General features: G+C 39.1%; 1 protein-coding gene across 1 annotated transcript in view; it reads left to right on the top strand.

Moving 5' to 3' along the window:
• Window positions 1-7759: 7759 nt before the first annotated feature.
• fcho1 (FCH and mu domain containing endocytic adaptor 1) overlaps window positions 7760-17349 on the top strand; it is a 50847-nt gene continuing 41257 nt past the window's right edge. The window contains exon 1 of the mRNA XM_037697843.1: window positions 7760-7842. The gene's annotated coding sequence lies outside the window, so the exon portion shown is untranslated. The remainder of the gene's footprint in view (window positions 7843-17349) is intronic.

Here is a 17349-nt window from a genome sequence, read left to right as displayed (position 1 = left end):
AGGAGGGGCTCGCTGTTCACTCATAACTCAGAGTAAATACGTTCACAACCTCACAGGCCTTTAAGGTTTGTCCGATCAAAGCCACATGGACAGTTAGATAACTCAAATTGTTATTGACATTACTGTATATAAAAATATTTATTACACATATAGATATACAGTACCTGCTTTCCCACGACCCCAGCTCTTTAATAAGCCCATTTTAGAATTTAACTCAATTACCGAGAAAACATCTGCGCTGTTTGTCTTCTATTGTTGCACTATATTTTTATCTACGTCTTTGTTTTATTCCCTGAAATGAAAAATGAAACTTTTTTTAAAGTTAGTCCATCCTTTCACTTGGTCTGTTCAACCTTCTGCCTTGAAGCAGAACTCGTGTAATACTTGAATTGTACTGTTATGTGAATGGAAGTGTTTTATTTTCGTTTGTAAGTTGTTGTTTTTTTAACTTGGCTTTATGTTTTTTGTTTAGCAAAAAAAAAAAGTTAAATTTATTTTTCACTATTTTTGTAAAATATGCAGATGCATCAAAGTAGGAAGGATCTCCCAAACTCATTGTGAATGAGCCGTATGACAATGAAGACTATCCTGTTCTATTCTATTCTATTCTATTCTATTCTATTCTATTCTATTCTATTCTGTTAGATTTTGAACCACCTCTGTGATCCAGTTAAGCAATCTGCTATTGTGTATTTACCAATAAATAAATAAATAAATGCTAGTAAAGGAAATACAATTCTCTTTTTACAATTAGATGTTAACAATTAGATGTTTTATTTTATTTATTTATTTATTTTTACCATGGTTTGAGAGAGTATAATTTATTTATTTAGTATAGTAGTGGTATTATTATTATTATTATTATTATTATTATTAATAATAATAATAATAATAATAATAATTTGTTTTGTTTTGCAGGTGTGGTGGCGCAGAGGTTAGCGAAGGTGGGCCAGTGATCAGAAGATCTCTGGTCCAACTCCTGGCACTGACAACATCAAAAAAATGTGGGTGGAATTGGTGAAGCACCCCACTCTGTGCCTTTGAGCAAGGCCCTTAACACCCCCATCTGCTCCCTGGGCGCCCTCGATAGCAGCTCTCTGCTGCACACAGAAAGCTGTGGTAGCTCGGTGGTCTGTGGTTGAGTCAGGAAGGGCATCCGGCGTAAAACATAATTGCCAAGTCTTGATGCAAGTTTGCTGTGGTGACTCCTGACGAAGGGAGCAGCCGAAAGAAGAAGAAGAAGAAATAGTTGTATTTTTTTTATGCACATGTTAATTCTAACCCATGTTTAACTGTTAAACTTATTGCAGGTTTTGAACTTTTGGGTTTATGAGCTAGAAAGTGTTAAAACTGCACCGTATCACAGTTCTGGTATTTTCCCATCACATGTTTGCTGGTGCTTGTGTCAAAGCAATAATGACAGCAACGTTTGACTGAAATGTCTGCGTTAACAAAACTGATGAAAGACAAACCCTCTCTCTAAAAGGTCGTTTTAGTTTAAAAACAGACACTCATGACTTGCTGATAAACCTTTAGAGTGGAGTTAGTGCACCGCCTTGTGTTCACAACTTTAAGTGCTATTCTGCAATGAATTATTTAACAACTCCAGTGATTGGTTTTTCTGACCTCAGGTATCTAATTACAAAGGAATTAAATTAAATTTTGACAAGAGGACATTCAGCAGGAAGCAGTTTGTCTAAATGTTACTTCTTCTTATAAGACTTTTATATTATGCTGAACGCTCTGTGAAGTTGTCAAGTTAAAATTAGCTGCAGTAAACAAGGTAATAGATAGAACAACTAATACAAACCCATTAATGTGTTGATTTTACTAACTCTTTTTAAAATTACAAGTTGGCCGTTTGCAGCAGATCACATCTGATATCTTGGCGCACTCTTTTCTTTAAGTTTGTGATCCTTTTTGAGGTTTATAAAGTAAAACTAATGTTACATGATGTAAGTAATTGCCATCTTATCTCCTGTTTGTCTTTTAGCAACATTTTTAATTCTTAAATTTCCAAAATTTACTAATGTACCCAATAAGATAGAGCCATTTTCACTAAATCTGCTTTCTTCTAGTATTTCTCTGCATTTGTAAATACAAAAAAATGACCACTCGTTTATTACCAAAAGGCAGTAAATAGAAATAATAAGTAGATTAAACAATTTTTGATCATATTTTCTATTTTTGTGGTACAGAATGAAGAATGTTTGGTTTAATCATATTTTTCAAGATATAAAGTCAACCACTGAAAAACAAGAAAAAGATCTTGTGAGATGTTTTCGTCCTGCAGACAAATTCCAAAAAAAACATTTTGATCCAACAGTTCAGCAAAATGACAAGCAGCGACACTTGACACAGATGTGCGATTTGAGGAAAAAGGCAGGAATATTGAGAGGAAGCACTCATTTTCACAGATGGATACCGTGCACACTTGTTATCCCCGCAAGATTAGAGGAGCTCCAATGGGAAAAGTGGGCTTGCTTTCTGGTGTCTATTGAGAGCCGTGGAGGCAAATCTTCTGTCTTGGCAACTTTAATCAGCCAGTCTGTGCAAACCAGAGCTAAGCTGATTTGTTGGAGACCCCTCAGTGAGAGGCAGAAACCGGGGGACACATGAGACGTGATGCAAAGGAGGTGGGACAATTTCCTGCAAACAAATGAACAACATGAACTTGAGATCCAAACAGGAAACAGAGAGCATTTGAGAACAGTTTGTTTCTATTCAAAAGAAAATGTGCCATAAAGAACAATTTCATAGATAAACACGTCAAAACTTATGTGACCCATAAAACAGGCATCAAAAGGTGTTTACAGTGTAGAAATAGAACAAGATCATAAGAAGGAAGCAGATGGGAGTGTAAAAGGAACCCTCTTAAAAAATAGGGACATCAACAGGCGAGGACTGGTGATAGGTGATTAAATTTAACAGCTCATTTTATTTTTTCCAAGACACGTTTTTGGATTAAAGGCTCATAAAATGTGTCCTTTTATGCTAATTTATGTTTGCAGATGGAAAGATGAGACACTGCCGGTCACACTTTACAAAAGGAGAAGTTTGGCTAAAACTAAACTTGGGTCCTTGTGCACCCTGCATGATATAATATTGTTATCTGTGTGGTGTAGTTATTTTGAAACACTGACAAATTATATCTTTTGTGGCGCTGTGGTAAATTTAATTACGCTGCAAGTCTAAAGGCAGAAGTTATGATTACCAGATAATTATCACCATTACTGCACAGGAAATGTACAGTGAAGGTGCAGGATGCTACTTTGCTGCTTTTGACGTTATGTTTTGATGCATTGCTGAGGATGAAATCAGGCAGAAGTACATCCAGCAGAGCACAACGGCTCAGATCAATGAGGCTTAACAGCAGGACAAGTGAAGCAAAGATTATCTGTTAGCATCAAAACACGAAATGCATGACCTAATGCAAGATTTAAACAAGGCAAACATCCTTAAAATAGATGCAAACATGTTTTAAAAAGACTTAATGTTTAGTACTAGTTGTCTATAATATGATCTGCTCTTTATGGTATACACAGATATAAAGTACTTCTAACTGATAGATTTGTTTAAAGATTTTTTTAAACGTAGCAACAACAACTAAACTAAAAGAAGCAATAGGTTAGCTAAAAGGAGCAAAATCCTAGTTAGAAGCTCAAAGTAAAAAAAAACTGCTAAAGGTTGCTAAAAGCTAAAAGTATAAAAAGGCTGGCAAAAATATCAAAAAGCAGGCTAAAACTAAAAGTGTCATACAGACACACTATACTGTTCAGAATGGTAGCTAAACCCTAAACTAGTAAAATGAAAGCTAAAAGCTAAAAGGAGTAAAAAGTCCACCCAAAGCTAAAAGCTTAAAGTAGAGAATGGAAGCTAAAAGTTGATGAACAGTAGCTAAAAGTGAAAAGAAGCTAAATGTTAGCTGAAAGCCAAAAGTGGAGAATGGAAGCTAAAAGCTAAAAGTAATGTAGACAAAAATAGAACAAGTTTGCTCAAGTATTTTTTCCTGGGGACAATGTTTTGAAATTTTGGAATTATGGAGAGTGTGATATAAATATTTAATATTATTGTGGAGATTGTGTTTTCATGTTTTCAAAAAAAAAAAAAAAACTGTAGTATGCTTTTTTATAACTGTTTATTGTTGTTGCTGTTGTCCATTGTTGTCATCTTTCTTTGTTGAAATCAGGTCTCTCTTGTAAATGAGTCCTCGAGGCTCAATGGGATTTACCTGTCTAAATAAAGGTTGATTGATTGATGTCACTAACCTGTAGCCTGCTCCTTGTGTTTTCTCCAGCCCTGAGTTACATGAAGTCCTGTTTCCTTGAGCACCTCCTGAGTTATCCTCCTGTGAGATTTACAGCATGGAACCACTTACCTTAACACCTCGTCTTCTTTAGCCGCTTCTCTACGGGTGTGGCTTTACTCAGCACACATCAGCTCAGCATTGGCCAGATGTGTCTCCATTACCTGTTCCTGCTTGGTTTTTGAAACTGCCTCAGTCGTGGATCCAAGCGCGAGCTGAGCAAATGATTTTGACATCAGCAAACTGCAACTATTGATTCAATAATGGTCAGTCAGGTCATCTGGACAGTTTCTTTTTTGTAGAAAGACGTTTCGCCCTCTATGGTTGGGCTGGCTACTGGTTGGTCCACTAAAGGAGTGTACTGCTTGGTGGGGAAACAGTTGACTTGGGACTCCTCAGACTGATGAAGCCCTCTAGATAGAGGGGGAAACGTCTTTCCACAAAAAAGAAACTGTCCAGATGACCTGACTGACAATTATAGGATTTTGTAAGCATTGGTGAACCATGGTAGTGGAGCACGGGCCACAGTTTATTTGAAAGTAACTTGCATTCACTGCAGATAAAACGCTGTTTTTAGAGTTTACTAATACAGTATAGCCTTGAGCAGTTCAGGTGCCTGTTGTGTTTGCGGCTGCACGAACAACCAGGCCAAACTAAATCAATGGCTACAGCAACATATGGACCCAAAACAAAAAGAGTGTTCCTGTGAAAAGCGGTATAGTTTCCATCGCCTACCTACAGATGAGGAATTAAGAAGAATGTGGCTGAAAAATCTGAACGTGAAGAGACCACCCAAAACGTTGTAAGTGTGCTCATTTTACGTTGTTGACAAACGGCCGACGGAGGAAAATCTGCATCCTACTTTGTGGCTGGACTACAATAAACCGCCAAAGAAGAGATGCCAGATCCTCAGATTGAAAACAATGTGATGAGAATATCAGGTATAATTTCAAGTGTATGAAGGGCACAGCATTATAGTATTTGTTCATCTTCGGTTTTACAATTTTCTCTGGTGTGGCTGGGCTCTACGTCTGCTTTAAGTTAAATAAGATTGTGTTCCACCTCTTAACAAAACGCGATCAACCTTATTACTGTGTACCAGTAATTACTAATGTAGTGGACTAGGCCTGATGTCAAAACTGACCAGATGGACAGAAACTGTCATTTCATTGATTCACACTACACTAATACAGAGCTAGTGTAGTGCTAGTTTTTATAATCTGCAGCCACTTCTTCAGGCCGTCCTCTCATCCCTTGTACGCAGTAGTGGCATGATTATATTGTCCTGTTTGAGCTCTGACAGGTGGTGTTCCTACATTAAATTAAATCCACAATGCTTGGAGTAACTACATTAATTTGTACTGTTCGCACATAAACAAATGCCGGTTCTGGTCCACGCTGGAAGAAGTTGTGCCCATAATTCAGCAAGGCAGCATGGAGCCTAGGAATAAAGTGGATAAGACTAACTTTTTTCATTTCAGGAAGTCAGAACCAGTCAGAAACTCAGACATGAAGTAAGGCATGAATAAGTTGTGATGCACTGACTTTCTGTGAGTCTGGCTGTTCTCCAAAGCTGTGTAATTTGATGAAATATACACCTGATCGTTTATTAAGCTGCTTTTGTCTACAGCAGAGAGCTCTGTGTATTTCTATATGGAAAGCATTTGTAAATAAAGGTAAATACTCATTCAACCTTTATTTATACAGGTTAGTCTCATTGAGTCACGAGGACTCGTTTACAAGAGAGACCTATTGTAGATAAGCCACAGATAATGTACACACAATAATTAACAGCCATAAAATACATGCAAAATAAAAAGTAAATAAAAGTAGTGACATAAAACAAAACACAATGAAGCTACATTAAAAAAACATTTGGTAAAACGCTAAAATCAGGAACATCTGCGTTGATTTTTGCATTTAAAGTATTTTTGCATGAAAAGTATAAGTTACAAAAACAAAGTCAGAACACCATCTGAACAAAGAGAATGTATGCAGTATGCACAGTACAGTATGCAGAAGTAGTACACTTCAAAAACACACTGGAATGAATCAAATTCTGAACTGGATTCACACATTGATTTCTTCTAACACTTTTGTAAGACTCTTAAGAGCCAATTGTTTGCTGTTAGGAAAACTTTAAAGATTTGATGTTGAAAGAGTGTATTCACTTCTCCTTGAAGTTTTGGAACAGTAAGATGTAAGAATTTTACTAAATTTGTGGGAAGTTATTTGCAGCCCTCCATTGTGGAAGCAATATCCGATCCAGTGACTCGAAGAAACTAATAAAGGAAGCTGGTTTTGCGATGAGGGTTGCTCTAGAGCTTTTGGAGATGGTTGTGTAAAGAAGAAAACTGCACAAGCTGCTCAACATAATGAAGAGCACACTGCCTACTCCTCTGCAGTAAAGCAGCATCACAAATCCTTCCTGCACATGCGATGGCCTTGCACAACAACTTTAGCCCATGAAAGGCAATTCATATATTTTTTTAATTTTTGAAGGAAATACATTTTTTATTATGTTGTATCATAAAAACACAATCAGAGTTTTGAATTTTTGATTTAGTAAAATGCACCAATTGTAACAGTTTGGCCCAAATCGCTAACAAAATTATTTGTCTCATAGCATTTTTCCAATACTTATTGAATATTAAACATAAAACTTCCACTTTATTTAAACAAGCACAAACAAATAACATGCATAATTAACTGTAGTAGAATGATCATGTATTCTTCAAAGTTATTATGCTAATTTCCTTTTAATCGTAACCTCTTACAAATTACTGTATCTGCTTTGAATTTTTACGCTTTACGTGATCATATTTATTTCAATGTTTACAAGAGTGCACAATTTACTTTGTGAAACATAAAAAAATAAAATAAAATCAAATAAAAAAACTTGTCAAGTTTAGAGAAATCCAGGGGAAAATATTCAGGCAGAGAATTATTAATTTACTGTATACTCTATTACAGGTAGGGTGTTGGTAACATTAACATTAAGTGGCCATAGGTGTGTATCCGTACTTAGTGTCTCAAAAATATTTATAAAATATAATTTTGCAGATGTTTTTTCATACTGTAGCTCAAATCAACAAAATTGTCAAAGCCGAGGCAACAACCTTATTATTTTCAAAAAATCCCATAATTTCTCAATTCTTGATTTGATTTATTGATTGCAATTTACAATGAGCAACTTTACGAGATCAATTTTATTGAGGAAAAAATATATATTCACATTTCTTTTGTATCATATATTTCTAACGTTTCTTTTAATGCCGTTGTACCCAGTAGCCAATCATCTGCTAGTATACAATTTTAGTCCCGCCTTCATGTGGTTGCTATGTCTACTACACGTTTCTGTATGATTGACGGGCTGAGTAGCCAATCAGATTTGAGCTGAGTGGAAGAACGCGCTTGCTCACAACTGACTGATGAATTTGTACTACTACAATCAAACCGTGCGGTGAGGAGGACCGAAGCGGCTTCAACACTCGGGATGGGAAATGTACTTTACGTTGCCTGAAGACTTTGTCCAGGTAAGGAATGGTTCTTCGTCTTTTTGCCGTCCTCTCTGCCAAGAATATGGGAAGTAGGCTTGAAAGTGTCCGCTGAAACGAGCTCGGACTTTTTAAAAATAAATAGCAAGCACCAGCACACGCGCTCGTTTGACATTTGAACGGAGGGAAATTATGCTAACAGCAGAGGGGGGAAAACTAACAACAAGAAAGGTCACGTATATGTTTGAAATATACAAAAACAGAATATTAGCTTTTACAGCGGGTCTGCGACGCTACTTTGCTGTCATTTATTAGGATATTTGTGGATTCATTGCATTTTTAATGAATTCCATTAGTGGATTATTGTGTGAATTTTTACACTTATTTGAATCCTGTCTGCTTAAATCACTTTATTGTGATTAATGCTGATGTTTTAAAACATATTTCTATATAAGAGCTTGTATGTAATTGCTGGACATGAACTTAAATTCAATCTATGATATTAGGCATTGAGAAGACATGTTTACATGTTGCACCAGCTGCCCAGGCTTTCACTTGGAAAACACAAAATATTAATGATTACTGGACCAAATGGATCAGAAAATATATTTTTTTAAGGATGTCATAGGATAATAAAAGGTTGTCTGTGCCTGTAAATTCAAACACACTATATAAATTGGAATTAGTAGTCTAATGCAAGAAGAAACTAAAAGGAACTTTCAGTATAAAAAGTATTTAGTCTGGATGTGTTGAACTGAAATTTAATATTTTGTTGGATCATTTTTAAAACTCGACATTTTTGTTTATTAAACTTAACTTTATAGGTGACAATCCAAAACAGTTGCTCATTTTCAGACTAAACATCAAAGTGAACTGTTTCAAAATGGAACAAGTCTTGTAAATACCAACAATAAGTTGAGATTTTCCATTTTAAATGTGTAGTTGCTTGTAACCTTTGTCAGTATAAATGCGTTCTGGGGTTTTAAAGTTGTGGTTTTAAGGGTGGCCTGCCTGCCTCTCTGTCATTGCACCACACTGCTCCTTTTCCCCATGTTTCCTGCCGCTTTCAACTTTCTACCCAGCAGAAGGGTCTGAAAAAATATCTAGTCACTGGTAATTTCTGAGTCAAAACTCAACTGTTTTAACTGATTAACATCTTGCCTTTAAAAAAAAAAGTTTATTCTAATTTCTCTAGATTTTCACATTTTTTTGTTTGTTTCATGGCATCACATTTCTGGGGTGCAGGTAAACCACTGTCAGGTTGCACAAAAATCACTAAAGTGGAATTCCCCTTTCATTGCCTGACTGAAGTTTAGTTTTTCAGTGTGACAAATGAATCTATTTGCAGACAGCTATAGCTTGAGCCACAGTGTTTGCATAATCAGCTGCCTTTATGAGCTACAGTTTATCTGCTGTTATTGCTTTTCTCCCTCTGTGTCTGAGAGCAAATGGATGCTGCCAGTTCGTTGGACATCATCTAAAGAGCTAAACAATGCTTGCATTGTGTCTTGACTTCTACCAGGCTGCAAGTGAGGTAAACAAAGAAAAGCTATTAAAAGCGTGGGTTTAACGATCTATATTTAAAAGGGAAAGTGCACCAAAGTTAAGAGGAACAGTCATCTTTTTGCCCATATTTTCAGTTTACAGGCACATTTCACCACAGTTCATTCACGAAGAGCGTATTACATGCCTTTTAGGTGACGCCAGTCTAAAAATAAACTAAAGAACACGAGTTAACTCTCAGTCTAGAACTAAAGTAAGTATTGTATGGAATATAAACAAATATATTCTGCTCTAATTTGAAGAAGTTTCATTTGATCTCCTAGGGGTCCACTGAAAGTTATTACTCAGTCACATGTGGTGATGCCTATAGATTTTAGTTTTTAATGTAGCACTCCAAAGTGAATGAATGGATGCTTTTTTCAGAGCAGCAGCAGGGCGACACTGATACTTGTATCTTTTTGTTTTAATGAAAACAGTGTTTATTCGTAGTTAAAGAGCATAAGGATATAATTAAACAATAAAGTTTAACTGAGCTAAAATGATCTGTTGACTTTTTGATTAGATTATCAAAATAACACATTATTCCCCAATTAAAGCTGTTTTTGTACCCTAATTTATTCATTTACTTCATTATTGAAGTAATTGTCCCTCTGTTATTTTATATAACATATCCTTAATTGGTGTTTTGATGATCCTCTAAAGCACTTTACCTCATGTTTAATTGGATTTAGATCTAGAGATCGGGAAAAAAGCATACACCTCACATTAAACTAGAAATCACTTTTAGCACAACAGTAGTCACACTGTGGAAGAGCTCCTCCATTAGTTTTAGGCCAAATATCTTGGCACACTTTTTGAGCTGCTAGGTTATAGATTGCTGTTTTTGCAGTCACTGTCAAAACGGCAAGTAAAAAAGGTCCTCAAACCATTTGCTGTCATCCTTGGTTTTTGCTGACAGGATTTTCCTCACACAACCAATTACCAAACCACATTTTATCCTTAAAGATGTCAGGGATGAAAGCTGGTAGGGAAACGGTGGCACTGACAGGTGCCAGTTGACCTGATTTGCATTTTGATTTGAATTAGATTAAATGTCTGTTCTGAGTTAATGCTTTATGACAGTCATTTTGTTTGATTATCCAAAGAGCGAAGAATAGTGATGCACATACAGCTAAAACTTCCCAGGTGGCCGATTTTGTTAGCTTTATGACCCATAAACGTGTAAATAAGTTTAGCCCCTTTCTTAGTTCCTGGCTTTCTTACAGCACATTATTGGGTGGCCATGATGACTATAAATTATACATGTTTAGGCTCTAATATGTAGGTCAAAGTGCTTCAAGGCCTGATTCTGCATTTGCCAAACAGCAGAGCACACAGAGGCTGGAAATGAAAGGCAGGGAATGGTAAAATTAACCTGCTAGTTAATTAAAACATAACTGGAAAGCTTCCAGTTCAGAGCAGCTAGTTTTGGTACACTTATCGGTAGTATAATTGTGACTATGTTTAGAGTTCAGATGAGAACAGGTGGCAGCCTGCAGGGAAACCCTACAAGCTGCCTCTGAGGCTGTCAGTGGCTCAAGCCAAAGTGTATATGGTACAGATGGGGGTAGGGATAGAAGATAGAGGAGTGGGCCTGCTCCTGACTTAGTTATCGTTTTATGCCAAACTGTGAAGAATAATGTTTTGTTGAAAGTGAGCATCAGCTTGAGAGGGGAAACTTTGACTTCATAATCATCTTTTTGCATTCAGTTTTCATTTATCAAAATAACTAGAGCTGAAAGAATGAGCTCATTAATCAAAGTAATAAAACAATACGCCTAAATATCCAGCCATTTTCTTGCTTATTAAATAATTTATCAAGACACATTATGTACTGGTTGCTTCCAGCTTCATAGACAATCATTCTGGTGCTGATTCTTGGTCAAGTTTTTGTTTTTCCTCCAGCAACCTTTAGCATTTAAAATTCTTACGGTGGATACAAAACAAAAGAAAACATTTCTGTTTTCTAAAATGAAGTTAAATATTAACTCACAGTAGAGTGATGTGTTTCAGGTGTTTAAAAAATTTTTTTTTTTAATTTTTTTTTTACCTTGAATGATTTAGCTCCAAAAGAGATGAAGGAAGTCATTTTTATTAACTCTAGCAAAAACAGAAATCACAGTACCGTATTGGTTTTAACATATGGCTGTTGAAATACATAATTTTCAATGTTTAGGAATTTATGTGTTTAACACAATATCTGCATAGTTAAATTATTTTTGGGAGGTAATGTAACCTCATGAGGGTTTTTGTAAAAAAATGTTTAAAAAAACAACAAAAAAAAACAAATATTGCCCGCCTTTACTTCCAATAAATTTGGCGATCGGTTACAATTTGTAGGTGACACAGTGGCGCAGTTGGTAAAGCTGACGCCTCTCAGTGAGAAGGACGCTGGTTCAAATCCCGACCCGGGACCCTTCTGGGTAGAGTTTGCATGTTCTCTCTGTGCATGCGTGGGTTTTCTCCGGGTACTCAGGTTTCCTCCCACATACCAAAAACATGCATGTTAGGCTGATTGGTAACTCTAAATTGTCCCTAGTGTTAGAGAGAGGTTGTTTGTCTCGTTTGTCTCTACGTGTCCCTGTGATGGACTTGCGACCTGTCCAGGGTGTACCCCTGCCTCTCGCACAGTGATAGATGGACATGGGCACCAGTTGACCCCTGCAACCTGAAAAGGAAGAAGCGGGTAAAGATAATGGATGGGTGGTTAAAATTTGTTACAGAAATATTCCCATCGGAGTTCAGCATCTCGGCATATAAGTTTTACTTTATCGCTCTTCACCGCTCAAATTTTTTTCCCTAAAATTACCATACTCTGCTCCTGTCAACTATTATCCTTACAGCTTTTAGCTGCCGTTTCTTTTCATAAAAGGAGAGAATGATCTATAGGTTTGCTTTCAATGCCTTTGTTCTACCTTTCCCACTCAGGTTACATCCAGAGTTTATTTTGCTGACTCAATGTCTTATCAGTATCCACTGAGACTGTCTGAAGGGTACTCATCAATATCTGAACGTAAATAAAGGACTCAATTTGTTGCTAACAAAACATGATTTTGCTGATTTGGTCATTTGACAAATTATGCTTTTTTTCTTTTTTACTTGTGAGGAGCACACCGGTGCAGTGACTATAACTGTTGCCTTTCAACAAGAAGGTCCCTGGATCGCTTCCTGGCTTTTCAGAGTGGAGTTTACATTTTCTCCCCGTGCATATGTGGGTTTTCTCTGGGTACTCCATTTTCCTCCCACAGACTCAAAATATGCACATTAGGCTAAATGCTAACTGTAAATAGGTGCAAGTAAGAGTGTGAATGGTTGTTTGTATGTGATGGACTTGTGACCTGTTCAGTGTGTATGTACCCCGCCTTTCACACTGTGAATGTTGGAAATGGGCACCAGCTGCCAGCAACCCATCCATACATCCATTTTCTTCCGCTTATCTGGGGTCAGGTCGTAGGGGTAGAAGCCTAAGTAGGGAGGCCCAGACTTCCCTCTCCCCAGCCACTTGGTCCAGCTCCTACGGGGGAATCCCCAGGCGTTCCCAGCCCAGACACCCTGCGGAAAAAACTAGTTTTGGTCGCTTGTCTCCGAGATCTCGTTCTTTCGGTCACAACCCAAAGTTCATGGCCATAGATGAGGGTAGGAACATCGATCGGTAAATTGTGAGCTTCGCCTTTCGACTCAGCTCTCTCTTCACCACGACAGACCTGTACAGCGCCCGCTTCACTGCAGACGCTGCACCTTTCTGCCTATCGATCTCACATTCCATTTTTCCCTCATTCGTGAACAAGACCCCAAGATACTTGAACTCCTCCACTTGGGGCAGGACCTCTTCCCTGACCCGGAGTGGGCACTCTACCCTTTTCCGGCTCAAGACCATGGCCTCGGATTTGGAGGAACTGATCCTCATCCCGGCCGCGTCGCACTCTGCTGCGAACTGCTCCAGCGACAGCTGTAGATCACGATCTGATGAAGCCAATAGGACCACATCATCTGCAAAAGCAGAGACGCAACCCTAAGGCCACCAAAATGGATCCCCTCAACACATTGACTGCGCCTAGAAATTCTGTCTATAAAAGTTATGAACAGAATCGGTGACAAAGGGCAACCTTGGCGGAGTCCAACTCTCACCGGGAACAAGCCCGACTTACTGCCGGCAATGCAGACCAGGCTCTGATACTGGTCATACAGGGACCTAACAACCCGTATCAAAGGGCCCGGTACCCAATACTCCCAGAGTACCCCCACATGGTTCCCCAAGGGATGCGGTCGAACGCCTTCTCCAAGTCCACAAAGCACCTGTAGACCGGTTTGGCAAACTCCCACGCACCCTCCAGGACCCTGCTGAGAGTGTAGAGCTGGTCCAGTGTTCCACGCCAGGACGAAAACCGCACTGCTCCTCCTGAATCCGAGGTTCGACTATCCGACGGACCCTCCTCTCCAGAACCCCCGAATAGACCTTACCAGGGAGGCTTAAGAGCGTGATACCCCTGTAGTTGTAACACACTCTACGGTCCCCCTTTTTGATTAGGGGAACCACCACCTCGGTCTGACAATGTGGTCTCCAGCTACAAGTACTTGGGTGTACACATGAATGACAACCTCAGCTGGAGCAACAACACCACCAGCCTGATCAAGAAAGCTCATCAGAGACTCTACTTCCTCAGACGGCTGAGGCGAGCTGGTCTGGGAAGCTCAGTCCTCACCTCCTTCTACAGGTGTGCAGTGGAGAGCATCCTGTGCTCGAGCATCAATGTGTGGCATGGAGGCTGCACAGCTGCAGAAAGAAAAGCTTTGCAGAGAGTGGTGAAGGCTGCACAGAAATCTGTTGGAATCAGCCTCCCCACCATCACAGACATCTACACCTCCAGATGCAGGAAGAGGGCCACCTGCATCATGAAGGACCCCACCCACCCAGCACACACACTTTTTGCCCCACTCCCCTCAGGAAGGAGGTTAAGGAGCATTAAGTGTAGAACCACTAGACTGAGGAACAGCTTCTACCCTGAGGCTGTTAGACTCATGAATCTCTAACTAGAATAATCACTGTGAAAAACCATATCATGTTGCTGCTGATCTGTTTCATGTTGCTGCTGATCTGTTTCAATGTTGATGTGTTCATGCGTGCACATCTGCTCACAGACTCATGTTCATGTTTGTGGTGATGTTCAATGTTTTATGTTATGAGTGCTTAGTGTATATTTAGTTGATGTTTTTCTTAGTTCATATCTTAGATGTTATTACTGTTTTTCTTATACATTTTATTGTTGGATGTAACTGGGACCCTGTGTACATAATTTCGCTCCACCACATGTACCACATGAGGTGCGAATGACAATAAAGAAACTCTGACTGACTCTGACTCTGACTCTCTGACTCTGACAATCCAGGGGAACTTCCCCCGATGCCCACACAATATTGCAGAGTCGCGTAAGCCAACACAACCCTATAACATCCAGAGCCTTAAGGAACTCTGGGCGAATCTCATCCACCCCTGGGGCCCTGCCACCGAGGAGCTTTTTAACCACCTCGGTGACCTCAGCACCAGAGATTGGAGGGCCCGACCCAGAGTCCCCAGGCTTCGCTTCCTCAGTGGAAGATGTGCCGGTGGGATTGAGGAGGTCTTCAAAGTATTCTGCCCACCGACCCACGACATCCCGAGTTTAGGTCAGCAGCACACCACCCCCACTATAAACAGTGTTGGTGGTGTACCGCTTTCCCCCCCTGAGACGCCGGATGGTGGACCAGAATCGTCTCGAAGCCATGCAGAAGTCATCCTCCATGGCCTCTCCAAACTCCTCCCATGCCCGAGTTTTTGCCTCAGTGACCACTCGAGCCGCATGTCGCTTGGACTGCCGGTACCCATCAGCTGCTTCTGGGGTCCCACAGGCCAAAAAGGCCTGATAGGACTCCTTCTTCAGCCTGACAGCATCCCTCACCGACGGTGTCCACCACCGGGTTCGAGGGTTGCCGCCGCGACAGGCACCGACAACCTTGCGGCCGCAGTTACGATAAGCCGCCTCGACAATAGAGGCACGGAACATGGCCTACTCGGACTCAATGTCTCCCACCTCCCCCGGAACATGTTCGAAGTTCTCCCGGAGGTGGGAGTTAAAGCTCCGTCTCACAGGAGACTCTGCCAGCAACCCGAAAAGGAAAAACGGCCAAAGAAAATAGATAGGTGGACTTATAGTGAACGATGCATATTTAGTGGTTATTCTTCTCATATATGACAAAAACTGTAAAAAAAACCAAAAAAAAACTAACCAAGAACATTGAAAAATCATGTATTTTGACAGCTATTATGGCTTTAAATTGTTCACTAACTTGCAACCATTTATAAAAATGTAGAATTCACAGCTGAGCTATAACAAACAGTTTATGGACGTCACGTGCCTTCTGCTCTCACACAGCTGGTCATGCCAAAGCTCAGGAGGGACGCTCCTCTGGTACGTTGTTACAGACGGGCCTGGACTGAAGCTGTATGCTGCAGTGACAAAAGCACATTCAGGCTGGGACAATGGGGAGCTGACAGCCTGGGTTGTGTATATCACTCAGCTTTCACTTTCTTTCGTGCTGCCTCCTCATGTTTATTGTGTTTGTTGTCTATCTACTTCTCTGTCTCAAGCACTGGACAGCCAATTTATTGCTTCAAGAACTTAGCTCTGCCTTGTGTCGCTCAGTCCTTAAATACAGGGAGTAATTCTGTCACCATTTTGGTGAACGTTCATCAGTAAAGTTCTGGTTCTGTTTTAATATGCTGTTGTGGACACACTTGATTTTGTGGGTTGCACCAACAATTCGAACGTGCAAAAAATGTTATGCAGTCAGATTTTTGATTTCACTGACTCACTGATTTGTTTGTAAGATATTAGAAAGCTGTGCTGACGTCTTAATAGTAATACCCACAAAAGTTACAGTTGCATAAAACATCACAGAAAATAATCAGATTCTAACACATCAGACATCAAAACATTGCGGTGGATAAATGACCTAAATGAGCACGTTATTTTGCTAAATCAATAAACAAGTGGCTCAATTGTTAACATGCTCACAATCAGCCTATAGTTCAGTCCTTTTCAAACAAAAAAAACAAACCATTATTATAGATTTTATTTATCAATATTTGCATTTTAGTTTTTGATTTATGAGTAAAATGGCATATCATTGTTAATAAACTCTTAACACACGCAGTAGATCATATACATAACCACCTGTTATTGGTAAAACATGTCAATATACTCAACTAACTCAGTTTATGCTTGCAAAATTTTTAATGATTTCTTATTAATGTAAGAATATGGGCTAATATGAGAAGTAAAATAAAAATGCCAGCATAAGCATGGATAAGATTTAAAGGTGCTTGTGTAAAAAAAGGAATGTTTATTAACTATTAATGGACCAATAAAAACAATAATACAACATAAAGTAATGCATATCGCCCGTCACCTTCCATGCTAGAGTAGAATAGTTTAGCTCTAAACTTGAACATAAAGTAAGGTGTGAGCCCATGATGGTTCACATTCAGTTATTACTTTCTGAAGGTTTTATTAAAATCTGTCCTGTGGTTATGAGATAATCTGGTAACACACATCCACAGACATGGACACACAAAAAACATTATTATTTCTCCTTCACCTTTTGGCAGTGGGCAATAAGTATAATCCAGAGATACGAGTCATTTGTGGCAGAGGAGAGCAGAGCAGTGTTGGTGGCAGCGAAGGCAAAATTGGCCCCGACACAAACTGCAAAGCTAATATGGAAGCTCAGAGGAGTCGATCTGCTGCTCCAGCTGCTCCATGAATTCAGTCTGCAGGTTTTTCTACATCTGCATTCTACTAACTTAGGTAAATAAGACCACTGTGACTATGCCGCTGACATAAAAGTTGATTAATTAACTCAGAATTTGGTAAATCATTAATGTTGTATTAATCATTAGATGTTGACAGTTGAGAAAATGTAATTGTAAATTTAGTTCACATCATTTAGCATTGTCACTAAAATTTT

This window comes from Nematolebias whitei, chromosome 3 (assembly GCF_014905685.2).
Source record: "Nematolebias whitei isolate Nwh7 chromosome 3, NemWhi1, whole genome shotgun sequence".
NCBI classification, from domain to species: Eukaryota; Metazoa; Chordata; class Actinopteri; order Cyprinodontiformes; family Rivulidae; genus Nematolebias; species Nematolebias whitei.
Note: the sequence above shows the minus strand (reverse complement) of the source record. Positions and strands in the feature narration are given on the sequence as shown.